This window comes from Strix uralensis, chromosome 20, assembly GCF_047716275.1.
Source record: "Strix uralensis isolate ZFMK-TIS-50842 chromosome 20, bStrUra1, whole genome shotgun sequence".
Taxonomy (NCBI): domain Eukaryota; kingdom Metazoa; phylum Chordata; class Aves; order Strigiformes; family Strigidae; genus Strix; species Strix uralensis.
In genome coordinates, this window is record NC_133991.1 from 13,834,314 (window position 1) to 13,844,584 (window position 10,271).

The following is a 10,271-nucleotide window of genomic DNA, read 5'->3' on the forward strand; positions in this document are numbered from 1 at the left end:
CTTCCAGATCCAGACATACTGGAAATAAACAATAACCACACATACACATGCAAGAAAGAGGGAAAACAACTGTTCCTCAGAAAAACTACATTTTTTCCTAAGTGCTTAATAGTGAGATTTGCAAAGTTCCTGAGCTGTCAACTAAAGCCACTATAGTCTTTTGAATATTTTATTACATCAATAACAGATTCATAATTATATCATCTGGTATTATTTCTGCACCATAATTTTAAACACTGATCAGACAGGCACAGGAGCACCCAAATAAATCTCAAAAAAACCATACTCTAACACAGACTCTACTACTTACACACTAATGCAATCTATTACAATCAAAATTGAAGGAAGCTAATTAACCATTCTAACAAGGAAGATTCAAACATATCCAATCAACCAATTAATACTTAATAGAGCAACAATTGCCTCAAGTCTCTTCGGGTTCCCATAATTTCCCCAGCGGTTATTAACAATAAAAAACATTTGTGATAACCGTATGTCCCAGTTAGGTCGTGAGACACTGGCATGTCTCTTGATCAAACCATTAATTCACTCAACTACACCATTAGCTTGAGGGTGGCACAGAGTGTGAGAAACCCACTGCACTCCTCGTGCGCCCACTCCTGGACCACCCCAGCAGTAAAGGGGGTCCCGTTATCTGACTGAACAGATTTGGGGGTGAGTAGGTAGCTAAACCATCGCTTTAACCCCTACATCATATTTTCCCTAGTAAAAAACAGAACAGGCCTAGTAAGATCAGACAAACAATACATATAATGACCCACTCAACAGCCAAAACCTAAATCCCATGTCGAGCTTCTGAAAACCTGCAAAATATTGCTACAAAGACAAACAGTGATTAATAGGACAGGACAATCCACAGGGTACAAACTTGGTGATCCTTCCCCTGTGTGTCTGTGGCTTTCCATGCTCAAATGAGCTTTTCCAAGGCCACAGAATCACAGAATCATCTGGGTTGGAAAAGACCTTGACAATCATCCAGTCCAACCATTTACCTCACATTAACAGTTCCCAACTACACCATACCCCTCAGCGCTATGTTGACTCTACTCTTAAACACCTCCAGCAATGGGGACTCCACCACCTCCCTGGGCAGCCCATTCCAACACCTAACAAGCCGTTCTGTAAAGAAATGCTTCCTAATATCTAGTCTAAACCTTCCCTAGCGCAACTTGAGGCCATTCCCTCTTGTTCTATCGCTTATTACTTGGTCTCTGCACCCTCCTTTCAGGTAGTTGTAGAGAGCAATGAGGTCTCCCCTCAGCCTCCTCTTCTCCAGACTAAACCCCCCCAGTTCCCTTAGTCACTCCCCATCAGACCTGTGCTCCAGACCCTGCACCAGCTCCACTGCCCTTCTCTGGACACACTCAAGTCACCCAATGGCCTTTTTGTAGTGAGGGGCCCAAAACTGAACCCAGTCATCGAGGTGCGGCCTCACCAGTGCCAAGTACAGGGGTAAGATCCCTTCCCTGTCCCTGCTGGCCACGCTATTTCTGATGCAAGCCAGGATGCCATTGGCCTTCTTGGCCACCTGGGCACGCTGCTGGCTCATGTTCAGCTGGCTGGCAATCACTCCCCCCAGGTCCCTCTCCGATTGGCAGCTTTCCAGCCACTCCTCTCCAAGTCGACATACAATCTATTAAATCCCGAGGAATCCCTTTTTCGATTCCCACAGCCCACAAGAAATTCTTTAGGTTTAGGGGCTGATCCTTAAGACGGTTGTGCTCTCCTAATCGAACGGTGTTGCACAGGTCCCTGGTTACAGGCCATCCCCTGCTCACCACCTCTTTAAATAAATCTTTGCTCCTTGAGTAACCTCACTTCACGTGCAACCACAAATAAGTGCCCCCATTTCTCTGCTTCCTTGGTAGACACCCTCCATACAGCGCCTAACCCCCGCACCTGAGCACCTCCCTGCCCTGCTGTCACCATTCGGCCCCCCAGACCAAGGCGTAATGCATCTCCACACCCTCCCGTCCCTCCCAGGCCACGGGACAGTGGACCACAGGGGCCGAAGGTGAGGCTGGAACGGAGGAGCAGGTTTATGCATGAGGGAGGCTCTGTGCCAGGGTGGATCTTGGGCTCGGAGCGCCTCTCTGCCGCCTGTGGCAAGAGTGCTCCAATTCTGCACAGCTCGTCCCCGGCCTTTCTACCCCCGGAGGCGGGTTCCGGACATCTTAACCCCTTCCACGGGCGCGGTTGTGGCGGGCTCCTGAGCCAGAGCAAGTGAGCGACTGTCGGCGAGTGCTGACTTCCCCGGAGGAGCCGTGTGGATGCAAACTGCGCGCCTTCCCGCGGGAGAGCGAAGCCATCGCCCTTCGCTCCCTGCCAACGGGCCACAAAGAACCGTCCCCGCCCCGGAGCCGGCGGGTGAGCCCCTGCAGGGCCGGACTCAGCCCCGCCTGAGGGCTCGGGCGGGCATTCAGCCGCGCATCATCGGCCGCTAATCACCACCTTTTGTTCGGTTTGCGACTGGCCACACCAGAGAATTGTAAAGGCAAAGTGTACGGCTTGAAGACTGTAAGGTCTTTTCACCTCTAAAATACCCCGTTTGGCAGCAGTTGGCAGGGAAAACTGAGAGCACGGGTCACTTTAGATTGCGATAATAAAGGAGCAACCTGCAAAATTCTTACACGGGTCTCCCCTGTCCCCCCACCTCCGAAACGCCACACCCCGCCATCCGGTAAACAGCACTGTTTACCTGCCAAAACAGTGTATCTCCTTGGTAAGGACTTAAAGCCACCTCCACCCCGTCCTCCTCTTTACTCGTAACAATTCTGTCTTCAAACAGTTTCCAATCGCTTCTCTAAATTACCTTTCTTCACTACCACAAAGCACTCCCGCGCCTGAGGCAGAGGCCCGAAGATGGCGCCCGCTCTCCCTTCACTCCCGCCATCCCAAAAGCTTCCGGGGCTCTGCTCCAGCTGCCTCACAACTGCCGCCGGGTCAGGCCGCTTCGCCTTCGCCCCCCAGACATCGGGGAGAAGGGACACAACTGCGCCTCTGGAAGAACTCCGCTACCGACATCCTGCCGGCTACGCCGATTCCTATGTCACAGAGGCTCTCAAATAAATGGCAACCAAAAATTAAAAATTCATTATCAACACAATCAACTAGCCCTCCGCGACCATTCCACAGCAGGTTCGAATGCCCGTGAGAGAAGAACCAAACAACTCCCCAGGATTTAAGGAGAACCCCAGACCTCCATCACTCACCTAACAAGGGAGGGCTCAGCATCGAGGACCTTCCCAGGGCCGCGTCCCCACCCAAGTCACCTCAAGGCGTTTCCTGGGCGGCGTCCCGGGCCCAGGGGCGGGTCCTCGGCCGCAGCTCTGGGGTTGGGGCCGGCTCCAAATGGCCCCCCAGGGCCCCCACCTAGACCCAGCCGCACCCCATCGGTGGCCGACAGCGGCTCCCGTCGGCCAGAGGCCCCAGCTGCCGCCCGGCCCCGAGAAGGCAGAGCTCAGCAGCGGGGGAGCCGCCCTGTCCCGGGGTGGGCTTACCCGCCCCACGGTCCGGGGCCACCCTCAAGCGGTAACAAAGCCTCGTCTTCCAGAGGGAGGTAAATTGCCGCTAAATGCGATGTGCCGCGCGGCCTAGACAGGGAACGTGCCCGCCGCCGTGACGGGCAGGGCGTCAGCGATCACAGGACTTTTATTCTGCCGTGCATTTTCATGGGTCCCACTACACTATATGAAGACAGATGGAAAAATGTGGAATTACTGCTGCTGTCTCTGAGGCTTTCTGAAAAAGGTCGGGGTAGTCTCTGAACTTGTAAAAGACTGAGCATGTCTGAGTGCTCAGAACTATTTACAGAGAAGTAACTGGCATTTCCAAGAGCATGAGACATATTATTTCAATAATTACAGAGATCTGTTTCAGCTGGGGATATAGTGAATGTTGTACATTCACCAGGGTGGGGACCTGGTGCTGACTTGTGGGGCTAAGGCTCACCAGTGCTCAGGAACTGGACGTCACCACCTCAGCGGCTACAGGCAGGGGCTGAGCCAAGGCCACCCGCCCCAGCAGCGACGCAGCACCGACATGTTCTGCGGGGTGACAGCAGGCGCCAAGGCCAGGGGACACACCAGTGGAAGCACAGAGCCTGTCACACGCTGAAGTGAGCTTTGGGGCTCAGATCACACAGTCTGATGCTTGCTAAACTATTCTGTGGGCCACAGAGTCTCACCTATCCTGTTTTCATCATGCACAGGTTCTCAGCGTTTTGTGAAAACAAACCCCCGTGTTAGAGAGCAGGAAGGGTTAGCACACCTCTGCTCCAGCTTCAGAGGGGTGGGCCACTGAGCACGAGCTAGGGTTCATCAGTCATCTCTCGGGGGTTTCCCAGAAGTGTTTCTGACACTCATACCTGGCTTCCCACCATCCTTCAGCCTCCTAACGCTCATGGGCTCAGAAGATGAGCAGCTCCGGGCCCTCTGCCAGCTTGCCCACTGTATAAAACAAAGCTAATCACACACAAGAGCAGAGCAAGATGCCCACCTCCAGTGCAAGAAGAGAACACCCCGTGACTGGCATGGCCAGGGCAGGTTAGGGCACAGAGGCACAGGCACTGCCAGCCCTTCCTTCAGGGTGGGGTCCTGCCCCCTCAGCTGGTGCGAGCGAAGGGGCCTCAGGTGCCTCCTCAAGAGCTTGCGGGGCCCAACGCTCACAGGAGTAAACATTGCTCCCGAAGTCTGCACCTAAACTGAGCCCAGGCTTTTTCAGAGCAGAGCACCCAAGCTGCATCCCCAAATAAAGGGCCAAATGCTGACGGACAGGCACAATAGATGCACACTGCGTGTCAAGCGCTTTCAGAGGCCTCAGGGTAGTGTCAAATGATACCATGAGTTACATTCATGCAGGACCTACCCCCAAAGTAGATCAAAAAGCAGCAGCTGTGAGGAAGCAGTAGGTTTGCGTTCTTTTTCATTTCATCCATTGTTGAAGGGTGAAAAATTTGTGGGTTTGAGATTTCCTTTAAACTAACAAAGACTTAAAACAGCATTAGGAAAAGGAATTATGAAAGTCTCAGATAACTCTGGGAGCTGGAGCTTTAAGAAGAAACACCGAGTATTGCAAGATCTTTAATAAAAATTACAAGATGTGGCATGCTGCTGCTTTAATACCTTCCTATTCTCAGAGTTGAGCCGTAAGTGCATCCTTCACCACGGTGCTTACCCTGAGACAGAGTCACAACAAGGCGCCAGCATCCCAGCTCTTATAAATCACCTCTGCATTTTTCCTGTTTCAGTCTCTTCAGAGACAAAAGCCTTCCTTCCAAGAGGAACCTTGCTCTATTTTCAGCATATGTTATCAGGACTGAATTTCTTGCACATGATTAAAAAAAAAAAAAGAAAAAGAAATAATGCTCCTCTAATAAAACCTACATAAGATAATACAATTTTTATAGTGCATGAAAATAACAATAAAGATTCAAGCTTTTGTACAAATCAATGAATCTCCTATTTCAAAAGCTTCTGTGCAAACAATATTTCCTTGAACTAATACAATATATTGAAAATTTTAACTTTAATATAATTGCATCGATAGAGCAGTCACATTCCTCCAAACAGCTACTCTGAAGATGAGATTTTTAAAGCATGGTTCATAAATATAGGAACAGAGAACAAAATAGCTTCTTTTTTGATAATTAAACAGTTAGCAGCTAAATTGCATTGTAATTGATTGGAAAATTGCTTTTTTAATGAGATTTAGTCACTAGGAAATGGCTTTTTTCTTCAATATGCCCAATGTGCATTGGGTCATTTAAACAGCAAATTGCCTTACTGGCCTCCTATTTAGACGGTCTAGATTCAACTTCCTGTAAGAAAAGACCCGACAGATGAGTCTCAGCCTTCCCAGGGCTCGGAGCCCCGGCAACCGCTGTGCCTGGGCATCGGGCACTCGAAGAGGGCAGCTGCAGGTCTGCATGCAAAGGAAGAGCAGGCACTACAGCTTACCCACACAGAAAATAAAATTGACACCCTGTGAGCTCTGCTCTGGCCCGCTGCCGCAGAAGGGATGAGGAGCGATGCTCCAGCCACCAGCTGCTGCAGCAGGGACACGAGCCCTGTGGCTGTTGCCGCCTGACGACACCTCTGCAGCTGAAGTCAGAATGAACAATCCTCCCCCAGCCAAAATCAACAGCAAAAAGACCCTAAACTTCAGGAACATAGGATTTCACACTGTTTTGCTACAATATTAGCTAAACTTTCTTCCAACTGGCGGCGCTGAGGTCCCCAAGATGGGCACTGAGGCAGTGCAACACCGATGGGTGAGCGCAGGCAGATGGCATAACCAGCTTCCCCGCTCTGGCTGCCCATCGCTGACCCCCTCGGGGCACCGCACGGACTCGTGTGCCCACTTTACCTCTCCTCTATTATCCTCAACTTCTTCAAAGCTCAGCAGGTGATGTCAACATCAGAAATTGATATTACAGTTTGTTAATGTTGTAGCTCATAGAAGTTCCTTTATACAAAGCTCTGCACAAAATAAAAGACAATCCTTCCTCAAAAAGCCTGTATAATCTAAATAGAGAAAGAAAGTACTGAATGATCTTTTTAAAGATGTATTATTTTAGACCTAAGATACTACTATGATTAGTACAAAGTAAAAAAAAAAAAAAGAGTAGCCTTTCTTCAAAATTAGAAAGTCTATTGAAAGAATTATTTTCAAGGACTTACTCAGGAAACAGTGCGAAAGAAATATTGTCCAGCTGTGTGAAGAACACTGGGTAAGCACATATTGAAAATAAATTATCATTTGACAACCCTTTAGTTAAAGGAATTTTCCAAATGCTTCAGAACAAAAGATTTCGATGAATCCTGATTATTGTGAACAACCTATTATGTACAACAACATATGCAGTATATGGTTAAGTCAGATTTTTATTGTTTAGTTTCCAAGATCCCTATTGATGTGACTTGGATTGCAATATAAACAGCAGTGATTGCAATCATTTGTTGCTACCATAGCAACAGACAAAATTAAAAGGGCAAACTACAAAGCTGAAGTGGCATCATAGTCGTAGCTTCTAATTGCATGACAGTGAAATGTGTACAGGATGGCAGCAGCACTTGCAGATATCTATGAAGCAGGTTTGCTTGCAGAGATCAAAGTCATTTAGGTCAGGTTCTGAAATCAAGGGCCAGCATCAGCTCTTGTGTTTCTACGAGTTTTCTCTCTCTCTGGGTGTCTCTCTGTCTCTACAGTTTTAAGTATCTGGAGAATGGAGGTAGACTTTAAAACAAGATTTCAAAGCAATCTTACGGAGATTTAGGCCATTTCTCCATCCTCCAGGTTTCAAATTTGGAACTCAGTCATGGCTATTATTCACCACTTCCATTCTGGATTTTAGAAAGTGGCAGAGAACAGATTTTTTTTTTCTCTCCTCACAAAACAAAATGGAAAAAACATTCTGTCATGGCCTAATCTTGCAGCATAAAATGCAAATACACTCAAATAAAACCCCCTGCCAGAGTTTTCATAAAAAACCATGAGAATCTAGTTCCTGTAAAATGCTCTGAGTAAGGTCATATTTTAAGTATGTTTTTATCCTGTTTTCTGGCTTCAGCATAAAAGAGACGAGCCGAAAGCCTGGATCTGCTGGGTCCTCCAACTGACCTCAGAAAAATGCCCATGAGATTGGCGTCTCTCAGCTCCAGGTCTCTACAAGAGGTAGAAAAAAAATTTCCCTCTTCCCACTTCTTCCCTGCTCTATTTAGATGAGCTCTTCAGAGCATTGCTTTCCTCCTGTATTTACACACTCCTGAACATGATGGGGCCATCAGCATAGCTGGGGGGAAGGCATAATACTCATACAAATAATAAAAAGAAGCAAAAATTTGCCATCTTCTATCAGGCTTCCAGTAGAAGAGACACATGTGCTTCAAGGAGCCAGTTACACCATTTATGCACACAGAGGTAACATCGGTAAGAAGTAAAAGGGGAGAAGCAGGCAGTGTGTTGAGATTATTTCACTGAAGTGTTCAATCAAGCTAACTCAAGAGCGTCTTTGAAAATTGGGTCTTGGAAGCACAGGCTAAAGGTGGAGCTTAGATCTTGAGGCATGCCTGTAATCAGGCATCAAAACCATTTAACATTTCCAGTACTAGACAGAGCAGAAAATGTGTATTAGCAGCACATACAAAGATATTTAATGATACATTATTGACCTCTGGAGAGTGTCAAGCTATGGAAATTCAAAGACATTCTCTGTGCTACAAAGGGCAACTATAAACTGAACTTTTAAACTTCAATTAATTTAATGGCAATTTCCTTTATCAGCTGTCTGCTGGAGAAGAAATGAGGGCCAAAGGCTGAGCTGGCCCATTCTGATGGATCATCTGCTTTTGCGGAAGGACAAGACACTTGACCACGTTAAGTGCCAGGAGGCTGAATCTGAGTCCATAATGAAGTGTCACACTCATCCAGCTCTCAAGAACCAGTCAGGGGACCTTCAGATTTGTGACTTCAGCACCTTAAAGAAAACCTGACCTGTGAACACAGTTTAGTAAAACTTAGTGGCTAAATTCTTAGCTGATACAGGTAGGTACAGCTTTATCTCAAAGATACATGGAAGTGCTCTCCAACACTTAAAAAGCAATTTCAAGCAGTCACAAAAAAATTCTGCTTTACCTGCACACCAAAATGGTGTGCTGCTTTAATCCGTGGGACAGAAAATGTCAAAGCAGCATCAGTGGCCCCATGGCCAGTGCATCTGCGCTCCCACTGCCGACAGGGACCAGCCCACAGAGTGCAGACCCCCCCTCCCTCCCTCCCCAAAGCTCAGTGCAGGTGGACGTCGGGCTGCCGCCGGCTAACGTGCACGTGGCAGGGCACTGCGCCCACTGCCCCAGGAGATGGTGTGCCCAGTTTCCCCTTCTGATCTGAGCCAGCAAACAGTATTTTCCCAAACCACAGCACCTCTGACTTCAGTCCTTTTCTTTTCATTAGCCCTTTGTTACCGTGACAATGGGAGGAAAATAACACTGCCTAAAGGTACCCCAGCCATGAGTGACAGCAGACACGGTAATGTGCATAATTACAATATTCATAAGTAAATTTTCATTATAATTAACAAAGACAACCGTCTTTTGTTCTGATTACCTAAAGATATGTTAAAAGTAGGTTTGCATAATTGATTACCAAATGTAAGGTTCCTTACAAATCCTTGGAGGTTATTTCAGGGAACTTGTTCAAGGAAGTCATCTCCATAATAAACATTATCTGTCACTTCTGAGCTTATAAATTAATTATAGTGACGTAAAGAGAAATACAGCTGGAGCATCAAGTGGAAGATAAAGCCCAGGAATTATTATTAACAATGAAAAAGCAAACTTGCAGGAAGGTGAGAAGCCTCTTTGCCAATTTAGAGGACTTCTGCAAGGCCACGTGGCGATTGGCCCCAGGAGCCAGACACAGCTCTGGCAGCATCTGCCCAGGCCGCAGAAGAAGCACGTTTGGACCGAAGCCTTTTCGTACCGTCCTTGGTGCCGGCTGAAGAGCACTTGCGCCCGGCCCAAGCCTCTGCCCTGGGATCCATCGCCTGTGCCCAGCGCTGCCCGCGGACCTGCACACTGACGGGTCTGTCCCTGACCAGGCCCAGTGCCACGCGGGAGCAGCGCTTCCAGAACTTGTCCTCTGACCGCCGTCACCTCCCGCTGCCCGCAGCACTGCCGCCACCCCCGAGAGCCAAGAACACCTCGATGCCTGCGCTCCGACCCTCCCCATAACACGAGCGTTAAGTGTCCTGTCTATCAGCTGGAAGCAAACGGAAAAGCGGGCAAAGAACCCACCTCCTCTGAAGGATGTTGGACTGAAAAGACCTGCAGAAACATCTTTGCTGAAAGCAGACACAGCCTGCAGCCCAGGGGAGCCTGTCACTGAGCAAGTGACTCTTTTTCCAAGGTTTTATTTCTCCTCCTGACTTCCCTCTGCCCTTCTGTGTTAGATTTGGGCATCATTTATTTTTGTAAAACAAATAAATAGAAAGAATATATAAAAATATTTTTTAAAAATAATAAAAATATTAAATATAAACCAGACCAACTGACCTTTATGGACAAATATGCAAAGTTTACAAAATGAAAGTCATTAGTAACACTAGAATAAAATCTGTCATTTCTAGGAGCTTACATGAAGGGTTTTCGCTAAATCTAATCTGCACATGGCTCTATATGAATACAACACAATAGTCATCTGTCCTTTCTTTCCTGGGGAAATCATAATTCTGCAACAAATTATTATTTTGA